The following is a 13997-nucleotide window of genomic DNA, read 5'->3' as shown; positions in this document are numbered from 1 at the left end:
TGACAGGGGCAGGATTGGAGGGAGAAAGAGGGAAGGAGCAGGTGGGTGGGGAGCTTGCAGGTTGCTGCTCCCCCATTGGCCCCTCCACCCTGGATCACTGGCATTCTTCCCTAATCAGTCTGAGAGTGGTGGAGGCACCAGTGGTGGTAGTGGTGGGGGGGGAGTTTCTCCTCCCTGCTTGCTCCTGGGGTCCCTGCGGATCATGTCAACTCTGTGCACCCAGCTCCAGCCCCTGCTGGGCCACATAATTTAATGGAGCTGGAGGGGCAAGGAGCATGAGCTTCAGGGAACCTAGAAACAGTCCCCCCACACTACCCTGCCAGTGCTCTCAGGCTGATTGGTGCAGTAGAGTAGAGATCCAGGGGCTGAGGAGTCGATCCAAGAGTCAAGGGGGGGTTTGGGACCTGTTGAAGGGACAAGATCCAAGCCCCTTCCTGGTCTGTATTTTAGCTAGAGAACAGTAAGCAGGGAAGGCATGGAGAAGATTTGCAGTCCCTATCCATGCCTCTGCTCATCAGCCCTCTAGCAGCAGGTCTGAGCTGTGCGCATTAAAGAAGGTTTTAACCCTGGATGTGTGACTGATCACTAGCACTTGTATTTATATTTATACATTCCCATAGTAGACCTTAAAATGTTGTTTGGTGCCCAGATAGTTAAACAAGTATTTGTTGTTAGATAACCTTAGAAGCTGCAGCATAGACAGACTAAGACAGGCTAACATTCCTTAGAATTAGCGTCTGCTAGTTCTAACATGCAGTCTTGCCCTTATCTTCATGCTTGTGTGGCACATGTTCACAGTATCATTTAAGACTTCACCATGTTCCTACACCAGAATTGGGCTGGTCTCTGCTAAGTGTTTGTGCACAAATACTTGGGATAAGTTTATCCAAACTATAACTGCCTCCAGTTTATTCCAACATCGTTGTATATCCACCGGTCGGTAGAAATAACCTTTCCTTGAGCACATGCACCACAGGCATGCCAAGTGTACAAGTCCTGTTAAAGATGATAGGAGTTAACTCTTTCTTTTGCTGATGTGTGGTATTATAAAGTAAAAACCATTGCAATCAATTGCCTATGTCTCTTTTATAATATTTACTGTGGTATTTCTTATCAGCCAGGTTAACTAGTCTGTGAACAATGGTAACTACATAGTAGTTCACTATTGCATTCCTTCATTATCTCAAGAATAGCACATATAACATTATAATTGGTACAGTAGTAAAGAAAACGAAAGAGGTGTACAGTAATCATCTCTGTATAAAATGGGAAAAGAAAATGATTACAAAGTAATAACTGAGATTTCTTCACTGATATGCATCCTCCTCATTGTGCACATTGTGGAAATGAATCTCTGTCTAGACTCATTCTTTTTACATACTTCAGAGAAAACTGGCTGAACTCTGATCTCTCATCAATGTAAATCAAAAGTGTAAGTGAGTGTAAGTGAGATCCAGCACCCATCTATACTGGGGAGAACAATAAAACGAACATTGGATATCTTGCAGATTCTGATTCCCTGAAGTCTCAGAAAATACTGTTTTATTATAGTAGCCCTACTGAAGTGCTATGGGCTGCTCATTTTTGAAGGTGCTAATCATAGTGAGCAATGGAGATCACAACCGGGCTGCTTAGATCCAGATTCTGCCCTCTATCAGTGTGATTTCCCATTACATTTGATGGGTTTAGCACTAATTGCAAGAATGCAAAACTATTATTTTTTACAAATCTCATCTTTTTAAAATAGCTCTTGAATAAAGATTTTGGACAAAATCCCACAGCCCTTGTGCACTGAAAACTCCCTTTGGCTTTACTGGGAGTCCGCCCAGAGTAACAGCTCTAGAATGTTGTCCTTTGACATTATAGATGCACTCAGTATGGATTGGGGGAGGAATTTCCTATATTTAGCTTTATGTTCATGTACATATCTGTCTGCCTTGATCTGGGCCAGATTTTAATCTCGGTTACCCCATCGTAAATCCAGAATAATTTCATTAACTTCAGCAGAGTTACCCAAGATTTACATGAATGCAGCTGAGATAAAATCTGGCCTATATTCCCAAAGCACACTATACAAATGTCAGCTGCATGTTTTACAAGTTTAAAGCTTTGAAATAAGTATCCTGTTATCATGGACATGTTGGGATTTTTTTTTTTTAATTAATTTTTTTTTTTTTTTTTTGCTACAAGTGGTAAATTATTACTTGGAAATAGACTTAATAGAAAAATGTCAGCAACCATAAGGCCAGTCCTCTACAACAGGAAAAGATAATTACCTCCATCACAGGATTTACTGGGTGATATTCCATGCCTTGTGTTGTGCAAGAGTTCAAATTAGAGGATGATCACAACCGAACCTTCTGGCTTCTAAAATCTAAGAACAGTGCTCAGGGTGCTCTATTTCCCTAAAGAATAATTGAAATTGAATGCACATGGACTCTTGCAGGATTTGTGCCTTATAGATACAGAGCTTCCTGAAGAGTGTGAATAACATGAAATGAACTGAATTTTTTTTTCTCAGACTGCTGATTAGCTCTGCAAACACAGTTCCCAGCTCTGTTAGTAAAGACTATAAAAACACAGAGCGCCCTAATAAAGGCAACCAAGGACAGTATCAACATAGATTGCTTTTTTTTTCTCTTTTGGTTGAGATATTACCAATATGTTCAGTTCACATTTCTGTCTGGACACATCCGTTCTTTTGGCACACAAAACATGTTCCTGGAACATAGCCTACTCTATACGCTAAGTCATTAACTGTTGGGTTATTAAAAAGTTAATGATGAAAGACAGAAACTGTTAACCAGAATATTGAAATGTGCTTTTAATTTTTTCAGTGATGCTGGAAACAGCCTGATATTTCTAGTACAGCAGAAGGAAAACAAATAACCTCATCCATGGAGAGAAAAAGACAGCTACAGAAAAGGGAATTTGGGAAAAGATTTTCTCTGGACAGCAGTCTTGTGGTAAGAATAAAAATATTCATTTACTGTATATATGTTTTGGCATTAAAAGTATTGCTCTTTGATTACTCTGCCCCAAAATATTGTCCCTTTTTAAAGCATATATTTTAAGGCAAGCCATTAAAATAGCAAAGCCTCTGGTGAATATAACAAACTCCAGGGCTAATGGATTTTTACATCAGCATAACAGCAGCATATTATGACATAAAGGCATGTCACTAGATTCATTGAAGTTACACCAGGGAAATATGGAGCATAGTATACAAGGGTTATTTTGAAAACAGTTGCCAATGTTCTATAAAATAGAAAAATCTGGTTACATCAGTGTCTGTAGTGTTCTCATGTATTTTCTCATACTTAATATAGGAAATACCTTGAATGCTGCAACTTCTAAGGTTATCTAACAGCCAATACTTGTTTAACTATCTGGGCACCAGACAGAATTTTTAAGGTCTGCTATGGGAATATATAAATATAAATTACTGTAATATCATTTAAAGGAGAAATCAATGGGCATCTACTGCAGATCAATCATTATTGCCATACTGGATCCTGGATTTCATAGGAACACATCTGAATCTAAATTTGCCTTGAAAAATTCATGTTTAAGCTATGGAATGAAGATGATAAGGAATATTTATTTGTCTTATCATGCATGCCCTGTTTAAAAAATTCTTCGTAGATATTGAAGGTGGTGGTCAGCTTTCACATTCCCAGGATTTATGACCATTCTCTAATACTTCATATAGGGATATAACTTTTACTTGGAGTATATATTTACAACTAAAATGCTGAAATAGATCAAACTGAGAGGTTTGGCCCAACCCACATTGACCTCTATGACTTCTGCAATGACTGTATCACCTTTTGAGTGCCCCCTACCTGCTGAGAATGATGCTTAGGGTACTAGCTGGTATGTTGAGTCCAAAATTGAGTTTGGACCCCTGGCTGGCAATGTCAGAATGGAAGAAGCCTATGTAGGGTGCAGAAGTACAAGGAACTACTCCTTTCCTTATCTCTCAAATGCAGAGATGAAATGAGTCTGAAGGTCATCCATTCTGCCAGGGGTAACTGGTGCCTCCTGAGTCTGGTGGGGCGCAAGTTGTGGGCGGGTCTGGGGGCAGGCCCAAAGCCCCATATCCACTCCTATACTTCTGTGGCGTGGCTTAGTGACACCCCCCCCCCCCCAACAGACTGCCAGCATGCGTGGAAAAAAACCTGCCCCGTCTTAAGCGGTGCTGAGTCAGGGGCCAATCTCACGGGGGGTACATACTCACTCCCCATGCCCCCGCTACCAGTTGCCTGTGCACTCTGCCTTGTAAAATATGATCAGGGAGAGAACAAGGCTCCCCCAGCCTGAAGAATGGGCTTCCAAAGGTCATAGTGAAAGAGTGAAACCTGTTAACTGCTTGGCATGTAAGGCACAGCACTCATTTTTACACTGTAAGCAGCTTCAAAACATTTGGATGTTGTGTCCCTTCCTGTAATGGGCCAGCCTCCCTTCCAAGTAGGTCAGCCTTTTCAAGGCCTGTATCCACTTGCCAGGAGCTTGCATAGTTCAGAAGTTTACAGGTACTTTCTTGAGTGTTTCTTGCAAGTGCACTGAACTGGGATTGAAGAACTGAGATGAAGTTTCATCAAGTAATGCACTATAAGAAGGAAGCAGAACTACATTAAACATTTATTATGCACCGATAGAGTATGGGCTGTGTTTATACAGGGGTCCAAATTCTGCTAACAGTTCTAGGCATGGGCACTACTGAAGTGGCCTCTGACCTAATTCCTACGGCTATAATTTATTTCTGGGTTCCAATGGCAGCCGTGCGTTCAGAGGTAAATAGAGACGGTAAATTGGAGAGTAAAGCTGAAAAGAATATTCTATTGTAATGTGTTTTGAGCATACTAACTGCTGGAATGGTGCTATCTGGCACAGCTATGCTTTTCTTGAGAAGGCATCTGAGGTATGTGAAGTTTGAAGGATATGGTTTGCTGTTTTGCACCTTAGATGTCAACATATGTGTGCATATTTTGTAATTGCATGCATCATGGGTCAGGATCTAGCCTGCAGGTCTACGGATCTAGGGGATTTCAGTGGTAGTCTGACAAGGGGGCTTTGACAGCACCAGATTATACCCTTGCCATGCCAAAATTGGGTGGCAGGAGGCTGCCACAGTATGGGCCTTGGCTGGATTGCAAAGAGAAGCAGCACTGGCAGCCAGGTCCTCGTGTGGGGTCATTCTGCCACTGCAAAAAGCTGATAGCTGCTGGCACATATGTTTGCTGTCAAAGGAAGCTTTATGCTGAGTAAAATTATTGAATTGATTATTTAAAGCAACATACAAGTGATAGTTATTGTTATTAGTCACCAAGTGGTTATCTCTTAGAAGTCAGAGAAACAATTTTGGGTTCATCTTTGTTAGTCTGCTACCTTCCCATACTGCGGGTAGGATAAATTAATTCCTTCACCTGTCGGTTCCTTTCTGTCTCTTTAGCATCCTGGTCCTCTCTCTCCTTTTCTCCTGCATCCCCAGTGTTTATATATTCCATTAGGTTGCTATGTTTCCAAAATTGGTCCACTCATCTCCACATGCAACTCCGTTTCTTATGTTCATACTTCCCTCTCACACTCTTCTCTTCACATGAGCCTGCTGCCTAACTGTGCCCTTGTTGTCTTCTTGCACTTTCATTTTCAGGTATTCTTCAAGACTACACACTAGTCTTCTAACTGTTGACTCTGATTCTCCATTAAAAAAATACCACACTCCCTCCTTCATAGATTTCATAGACATTAGGGCTGGAAGGGGCAGGAAGTCAGCTGGGGTGAGATCACCCCAGCAAGATCCAAGCATTTCTTAAAGGTATCCAGAGTAGGTGCTTGCACCACTTCTGGGGAGAGTCTATTCCAGGCTCTGGAGACTCAGATGGTAAAGAAGTTTTTCCTTATGTCCAGGGTAAAAGAGTCTTCCAGTAGTTTGTGACCATTAGACCTTGTCTTCCCTTGGGGTGCCTTGGTGCACAGATGTTCTTCTGGTTCCTGATGCACACCCCTTATATACTTGTAGGCTGTCACCAAGCCTCCGCTGAGTCTTCACTCCTCTACATCCTTCCTAAAGTGCTGAGCCCGGAATTGGATGCCATATTTCAGCTGTGGCCTCAGCAAAGCTGAGTAGAGCAGGAGGATGACTTCCTGGGTCTTGCTTGAGGTGCATCGGTAGATGCAGTCCTTGTTTTGTGGCATCTTCTAGCAATATTCCACCAGAGAGAGAATCTCATTTGCGTGCTTTCAAAAGCAACCCATTTACAGCTTTTGACCTTGGACTATGAGAAACCAGTATACACAGGAGTTCACGTTAAGGAAAAGAGCAGTGTGATATGACTTTACCTAACTACTTCATATTGTCTTCTCCTTGTAGAAGTGAATATTTCCATGAAGGGAAGAGAGAAAGAATAGGAAAAGGTGGCATTGAGCCATTCTATTTTTTGAAATCTGAATGCAAACTTTGCTGTGTGCCAATTATGAAGTGAAGAACTTAAGCTTCTAGTGCTGGGCTCAGATATCAACTTCTAATTTGGACTTTCACTTGGGCTTATTTCTAAAATTGGGACCTTCAAACAGTGTACTGTTGGGAGAACAGTACAAATACACATAAGACTCTCCCTAGAAGTACAATGCACAGTCTTTTTTTTTTCCTTTAATTTTCTTACGTGAAGGGAAAGTGAAATGTATGTATGTATTGCCCACCACAAACTTCCCCAATTTTAAAATAACTACCAGGTCAGGTAACATGAACTTTAACATGGCAGCAGATAAGCTTTATATGAAAGATATCTAGATACATATTGTGATTTCCTGCTGTGAATTTGGAAACATAAACGTATATACATACATGCATATCGTATTTACAAATATAGGTTTACATAAACAATAACTCTTATCAACCCTGAACTCAGGCACAGGCCTTAATCCTCTGAGGTCTTCCGGTTATCGGCAGTCCCTGCCCTCGACAGGACCTGCCAGGCAGCAGGCAAAGGAACACTCAATGACACAACACATGTTAGACAACAAATCAACAACAGGAAGTGATGGGACAATAATTGAACATACACAATAAGATGACATAAAACGAGATACACATGCATAAAGATTAGGGCTGCGTGAAGCTTTGGTAGCTGATTTGATTTGAAGGAGATTTGGCCTGATTCAGTGGCCAAATCCAAACTGAATCCAAACTGAATCGGGAGACCCATTAAAGGGTCATAATCAATTCTGAAGACTTCCAATTGATTTGGAAAAGATTTGGAGAGATTTGGAGATTCAGATCGGCTGGGCAGAGACAGGTATAGGTGACTGCAGGTTTTCCCATGGCTCCTCTGTCTGTTCCTGCCTCTCCCTGGGTGGGGGGAGCTGTGGGAGAAGCCCCCATTCATAGCTTCCCTGTCCAGCCCCATCCCTCGCCTAGTCCCAGCCTCTTGGCACTTAAAAGAAGAAAAAAAAAGAAAAAGAAAAAATGCCCTGCACTCACTGGCTGCAGAGAGGGCTGTGGGGGCTGTGGGGTCTTCTGACAGAGCCCCCCCATGCAGCCCCTGTTCCCTGATCGCCCACCCCTGATGGCTTCCTTGCCTGGCCCTAGCCTCCCAGCAATTTAAAAAATAAAAAATAAAAGCCCTGCACTTGCCAGCAGTAGCAGGGGCTCTGGGGCCATGTGGCAGAGCCCTCCCACACAGCCCCTGCTCCCTAATCTTCCCCCCCACCCAGGTCTGCCCCTGATGGATGCCAGCACCCCAGCAATTTAAAAAAAAAAAAAAGCCCTGCACTCACCGGCAACAGTAGCAGAACCAGGCCCCCCCCCCCCCCAATGCAATGTGGGGAAGTGGGAGGCAGCGGGGATTGCCCCCCCTGCCTGGCACCCATGCAGCAGCTGCCCCATGGCACAGGTGCAGCGCAGCTTGACAGGGCGCCACTTGCTTTCTGGGAGCTTTTATCCATTCTGGAGACTTCCCCCCGCCCCCAATTGAAAATAGACTGGTAGGAAAGCCTGAGGGGTTAGTTCTCGTTCAGGTCCTCTTCACCTTACCCCTAGGTCAGGGCAAGGCAAGCCTTCCTCCTGCCTTCTCTTGATTGGTGGGGAGGGAATTCCCCCAACCAATCAGCCTAAGCCATCCAGCTCAAACCATCAAGCCGGCTGCCAGTGAGCCCACCAGCCAGCCTGCTGTATTTTTAAAAGTGCTCACATCTTTAGAGCATTGGCAATAATATTTTATAGTTTGTATTCCTGTGAAATAACTCATTTAATATCAGACAGTGTGAACCTCACAAACTAGTTGTACAGGGCTTACTTTTGAATAGTATCATTCCCTTAGTAGTCTAGTGAAAAAAACACCCTATAGTAAAGACATTGTTTCTTATAACATTTTAGAAAGATCTCTCTATATATGTGACAAACAAGACAGCATTTCTATGTAGATTGGACAGTGCATTGAGGAGCTTTGACTAGACTGGACCTCTTGTTTTTAATCTTCAAAACAAAAAAAAAGCCCAAATAAGCCACCTGCCTCTGTTGCCTCATTGATTATTAATAAAGGGCCCTGATCAGATCTGCAGACTGGTTATTAGAGGGCAACTCCAGCTTTTCTGTCACATGCTAGATGCAGTCAATTAGAAAAGATAGAAACTTATGTTCCTTTGGATTACTTGTGGGAGTATAGAGTAAGTCATGACTCATAAGTTACACTGTGATTACTGAAAGTACTTCAGTCGAAAATTAAAACATCATTTGCATTTTATTTTTCATTATGAGAAGTTTATTTACAAGTTATTGTTCAGTCATTACCCATTAGATATCTTGGTGTTGTGTACTATTTTTCAGACTGGATGTGATCACCGGTAAACTATGATCAAGCTGCATCATTGTCTATAGATGAGTTATTTTTAATAATAAACTTTTAAAGAACTATTCCATATAAAATTAAGGAAAGTAGATGAGGACTCAAATGTAAGTCCTTTTGAAAAGAAATATTTAAAACATCTAATATGATTAGAAATGCTTTATGGTTTTTCTTTTTAAAAAGGTGGAACAACCAGAAAATGAAACAAAAACGGGGAAAAAAATGGCAGCTGACTTCTGTAGCTTGTATTCTTTTGCATCCAAGTCAAAATGTGAAAGGGAGATATACAGCAGACACAGAAAATAATATGTTACTTTAAATAATTTGTCATTTTGTAACAGATTAAGAAATGAATCTGGAATTTTTAAACTGGCAGTGGTCCTTTTATCTAGCAAGAATGTGTTTTATTTGTTTTGTGAGTGAGGGAGGTCTGGGTGGGGATGCTATTAAAAGAGCTAATGAAAAGATTGATTGTCCTTCAAGTTGTCCTTAAAGTTCTTTCAAAAAAACAAACCAAAACAAAACACCCGAGCCCAGACTAACCTTTAAAGAAGCGTATGTAGACTGGAGAACCTACCTGAATGTGTCATTATCACCAGGAGCACGTGTAGCTGTGCGTTCACTCAGAGAACAGTGCTTTGTGAAAATAATAAAAGGCTGACCAGAAACCCAGCTCTTTGCTTGGTGCAAACTGTTCAGTTGTCTTGAAGACGGTGTTAGATCAGAAAAAAAGTTGAAGGTTCAAGCTGTGCTCTTTATTTATGTGAATTAATCCTCAGCTGACTTCACGTTTGGTTGGAGCTTACAGCTGCAATGGCATTTAGCTGAGTAGGACATTTGACAATAGTTTATCTTTCCAAGCAGCCAGCCTTTACAAAGTAAAAGTTTTCATTTAATGTAAAATGGAGTTTTTACTTTTAAGAGCAAGCTGCAGTAAATAACCCCTTTGGTGGCTCATGAGCTGTGCTCCAGCCCTTTCAGTTCAGTCATACACTGCTGCGATTGTCAATTGGATTAACTTTAATGACACCACTACCTTGTAATAATGGTAGCACTATAAGATAATAAATACTACTTTGTGGGTATCCATTCCACCCTAGGTTAGTTATCACAAATAAGTTACTTTCATATATAAGAAACGCTAAGCAGAATCAAACCTAATCAGTAGTTGAACTGGAGGTCTCTACTGGAAGCAAATGTTGTAGTCTGTAGCGCATTAAAGCACAGGGTCGTGAGGCAGGTGTTCTGGGCTTGGAATCTGTGATCTTGAACAAATATCTCAAAACCTTGGTTCCTCAGTTTACTCATCAGTAAAATGCAGATGATGATAATGTCTGACCTCACAAAAATGTAGGGAGGCGTGTGCGCGATTGTAAGGGGCTCAGAGATGAACAGATGAAAGATTTCATCTGCAAGGAGTTCTTACATTAGCGCCCTGCATTAAAGCACTAATGATGATTCTGGAAAGAGACTCTTTCTTCTGCGTGAGAATGCAATCAATGTCCCATCTGACTGTTAGGATGATTTGTGTTGTTCAATATTCATCTTTTATCTGATATGCAAATTCAAAATCCTGATCACTTGTGGATATACAGCTCTCTTGGCATTGTTCATAAAAATGAGTGGATAGAGGTTGTATTTATCTTTATTTAGATTCTTTGGAAGCTGCAGCAATTAGAGCTGCCATCACTCACCCTGCTTCCAAATTTCGGGATACATGGGGAGCCCTTTGGACTGGATAATGCAGTTCTGTGGGCTGCACCCAGCCCACAGGTTGTATCCCCCTGGTTTAGAATGCCCTAAAATGTATAGATCCCGCTGAACAGAATAAACGAAGTGCTGCTTGACTGCTCGTGCATATTTTTCCGCTTGTTTGTTGGACTGTGGGTAATATGGATGGCTAGTCATGTCTGTAAAACACCGATGCACTGCGAATCTTTGACTTTTTAGGTGCATGTAATGAAACCAATTCATTGCAAAAACCAGATATATCAAAGTTTGCCTTGGCATGATTTGTTATAGCATGAGCTAGCATGTTGCTTAGTTGATAATTCTTATAGTTTTGTTTTTGAAACAACTAAAATATGAACAGGTAGATATTCCCTCTCAGTGGGAATAAACAGGTTGCCTTTTGCTTCAGGGTTCTGCTAGGTTCATAACACATTATCATAAGTTCCTTGCATTTCTGTCCCTGGTATTCTGCACCAATGCAATAGTCATAGGCCATTTCTCCTATCTGAGCAGTCGTGATGGGCCAGTGAAGTGTACATCTTATCAGCCACTTGCATAGGCCCACTAAGAGGTTTCCTCTGAGAATCTTTATCAGGATCTCTGGACACATTTTCTCTAGAAATGTGTTGTTCTATTGTTTCAGTCCATTATCTATAGTCAACATTTGTGTTTCTTTTTTTTTATTAATCTAAAAGCCACCAAAGCTCCACATCTGCAGGTTGGATTAAATGGCTCTGCAGGCCAAATCTGGTGTATGGGCCATGGGTTGGCAATCCCTGGTCTAGTACACTGGAATATATTATTGGATTGAGCATGTAAATGTCATCTGCATATGAATTTTGAATGTTATATAATTTTTCTGGACCTTTTAAGATAGTTGCATTTGCCTTATTGTTGTCACTTTCCTTTTTCTGTCTCATATCCAAAAAAAACCTTTGTTGTTGCTTTGATTTTAAAATGGGGGACTTTAGCTGCATCTACTGTGCAGCTTGTTCATATAAAATGGTTTACTTTGTGTAATTTGAGGCCTAATTTCCCTAGTGAAAGGCCTTCAAAGAAGGTAGGGGCTGGAAGGGACCTCCCAAGATCACCAGGTCCAGCACCCCTGCTCTAAGGCAGGAAAGACTGCTGAGGTCTGATGACCCCAGCGAGGTGTGTGTCCAGTCATCTTCTAAAGATCTCCAGGGAAGGTGACTGTGCCATCTCTGGTGGGAGCCTGTTCCAGACTCTGGATACACAAACCATAAAAATAATTTTCCTTACGTCTAATCTGACGCAGTCTTCTATCAGTTTATGACTATTATTCCTAGTGTCCCCTGGGGTACCTTGGTGAACAGATATACTCCTAGCCCTGATGTTCGCCTCTTATATACTTAAAGGATGCCACCAAGTCCCCTTTAGTCTTCTTTTTTCCAGGCTGAACAGTCCCATGTCCTTCAGCCTCTCCTCGTATGGTCTGTTCTCTAGACCCCTCATAGTTCATGTGGCCCTCCTTTGGACTCTTTCCAGCTTCTCTACATCCCTCTTGAAATGCAGTATCCAGAACTGGGTATAGTACTCCAGCTGTGGCCTCACTAATGCTGAGTAGAGCAGGAGGATGACATCCTTAGTCTTGCTTGTGATGGTTGATGCATGCCAGTGTTGTTTGCTTTGCTGGCTATAGCATTGCACTGGTGGCTCATGTTAATTTTGTGGTCGATCATGACTCCCAGGAGTCATTCAGTTGTAGTGCTGGCTAGTGTAGCAACACCGAGCCTGAAGGTTTATTGTGGATTATTTCTCCCCTGATGGAGTACTTTACATTTCTCGGTGTTAAACATCATCAGGTTGAGATTTGCCCATTTTACAAGCCTGTTCAGATCAGCCTGTACCCTTAGCCCAGTGTTTCCCAACCAGTGTGCCGCAGCACAAAAGTGTGCCATCGGAAGTGAACAGGTGTGCTGCAGAATTTTGCCCTGGAAATGAGCTACAATTGGTATGAGGATGGGGAATGCCTTAACAGGTGTGCTGCAGAAAATTTTTATTAATGTAAGCGTGCCTTGGGCTGGAAAACGGAGGGAAACACTGCCTTAGCCTGTCATCCAGCGTGACGGCACTCCCCCCATAACTTGGTGTCATCCACAGACTTTGCCAGTACATTTTCCACACTGATATTCAAATCATTGATAAACATGTTGAAAAGCACTGGTCCGAGAAGTGAGTTTTTATTTTGCACTATGTGATTGGCAAGTTTCATCAACCCAGTGTCTCTGTCTGTGTCACATTTTTTAACACTGTGTGCTAATAGAAATGGGCAAATTTTTAATCAACAGTGAATTCATGGAAAAATGTTCAAAATAAAATGTTGCATTTGGGAAATATTGAAACATTGTACTTAACATATTTTCAAAATGCAGTTGTCTGACTTTTCATTTTGGGAGAGCATCAGTCATTTAAATATTGACCCAAAATTACATTTTATCTGTCCTGCCAAAAACCCACAAAATATTATTGTTTTGTTTCCACCAGAAAATATTTTTTTTCCTGTTATTGCTGTTCAGTAACTGAACCAAAAAAATGTTGTTATTCAACAACTGTATATATGTGGTTAGTGCTTTGGTACTGTACCCTTATCTTTTAGTTATGGGTTGCTGATTATTGGTTATATTTTGGTCAGACTTCTGTTTTATCATATGCATGTCAGAACTGGTACTAGTATTTTCATCTGCTCTATGATATGTTCTGACCATTCATTTTTTTTAATATTAAATTTTTCTCTACTAGTATTTTGTTTCTTGTATTTCTTTTTGGTTGGTTCTGTTAGCAAAAACGTTGTCTTTTGATCTTTGGTTTGGTCTTTTGAAAGACAAGGCTACAGCCTGTCTATAATCAGGACTTCATTAAAAGCTTAGATACAGAATTCAGAGATAGTTACAATTTCTTTACTGATTACCCTTTTTGTACACCAGTTCAAGGTACAATCACATTTCCCAGTGATCCTCTATTCACTCATAGCAGATAAGGTATTACTACCACCCAAGTCAGAAAAAGGTACAAGAGATGGGTCTATAACCCAATCTTTTATTGATTAGTCCTAAAGCATAAGTTCTTGTGTCTCTGCCTATCTAGCTACACAGAACAGTACAAGACAGATTCCCACCTATACAATGTTGGGGGAGATGCAGAAGGGAGGAAGCTGGAAACAGTTTGTCTTAAATTTGCAGAAGTCTTTGTGAAGATTCCCCCTGGTTACACCCAATCTTTATATGTGGACTATTTAAATAAATATTCTGATTGTTGTTCATTTATTTTTGTTTTGCTGAAACCTTGGGAACTGGACTGAACCAGTTTCCCTGCGGCCTTGGAAGATACTAAATAGCTGGGGTCTGTGTCCTTGAGAAAAATACAATTCTGGGAGGAAGCATTTGTCATCTCTTT

General features: G+C 41.2%; 1 long non-coding RNA gene across 1 annotated transcript in view; it reads left to right on the top strand.

Moving 5' to 3' along the window:
• The window catches only part of LOC112549360, a 233785-nt gene that overhangs the window by 21850 nt on the left and 197938 nt on the right, over nt 1-13997 (top strand). The window contains exon 3 of the long non-coding RNA XR_003092761.1: nt 2838-2966. This is a non-coding gene — a long non-coding RNA (uncharacterized LOC112549360). The remainder of the gene's footprint in view (nt 1-2837; nt 2967-13997) is intronic.

Source organism: Alligator sinensis, unplaced genomic scaffold (assembly GCF_000455745.1).
Source record: "Alligator sinensis unplaced genomic scaffold, ASM45574v1 scaffold277_1, whole genome shotgun sequence".
NCBI lineage: Eukaryota > Metazoa > Chordata > Crocodylia > Alligatoridae > Alligator > Alligator sinensis.
Note: the sequence above shows the minus strand (reverse complement) of the source record. Positions and strands in the feature narration are given on the sequence as shown.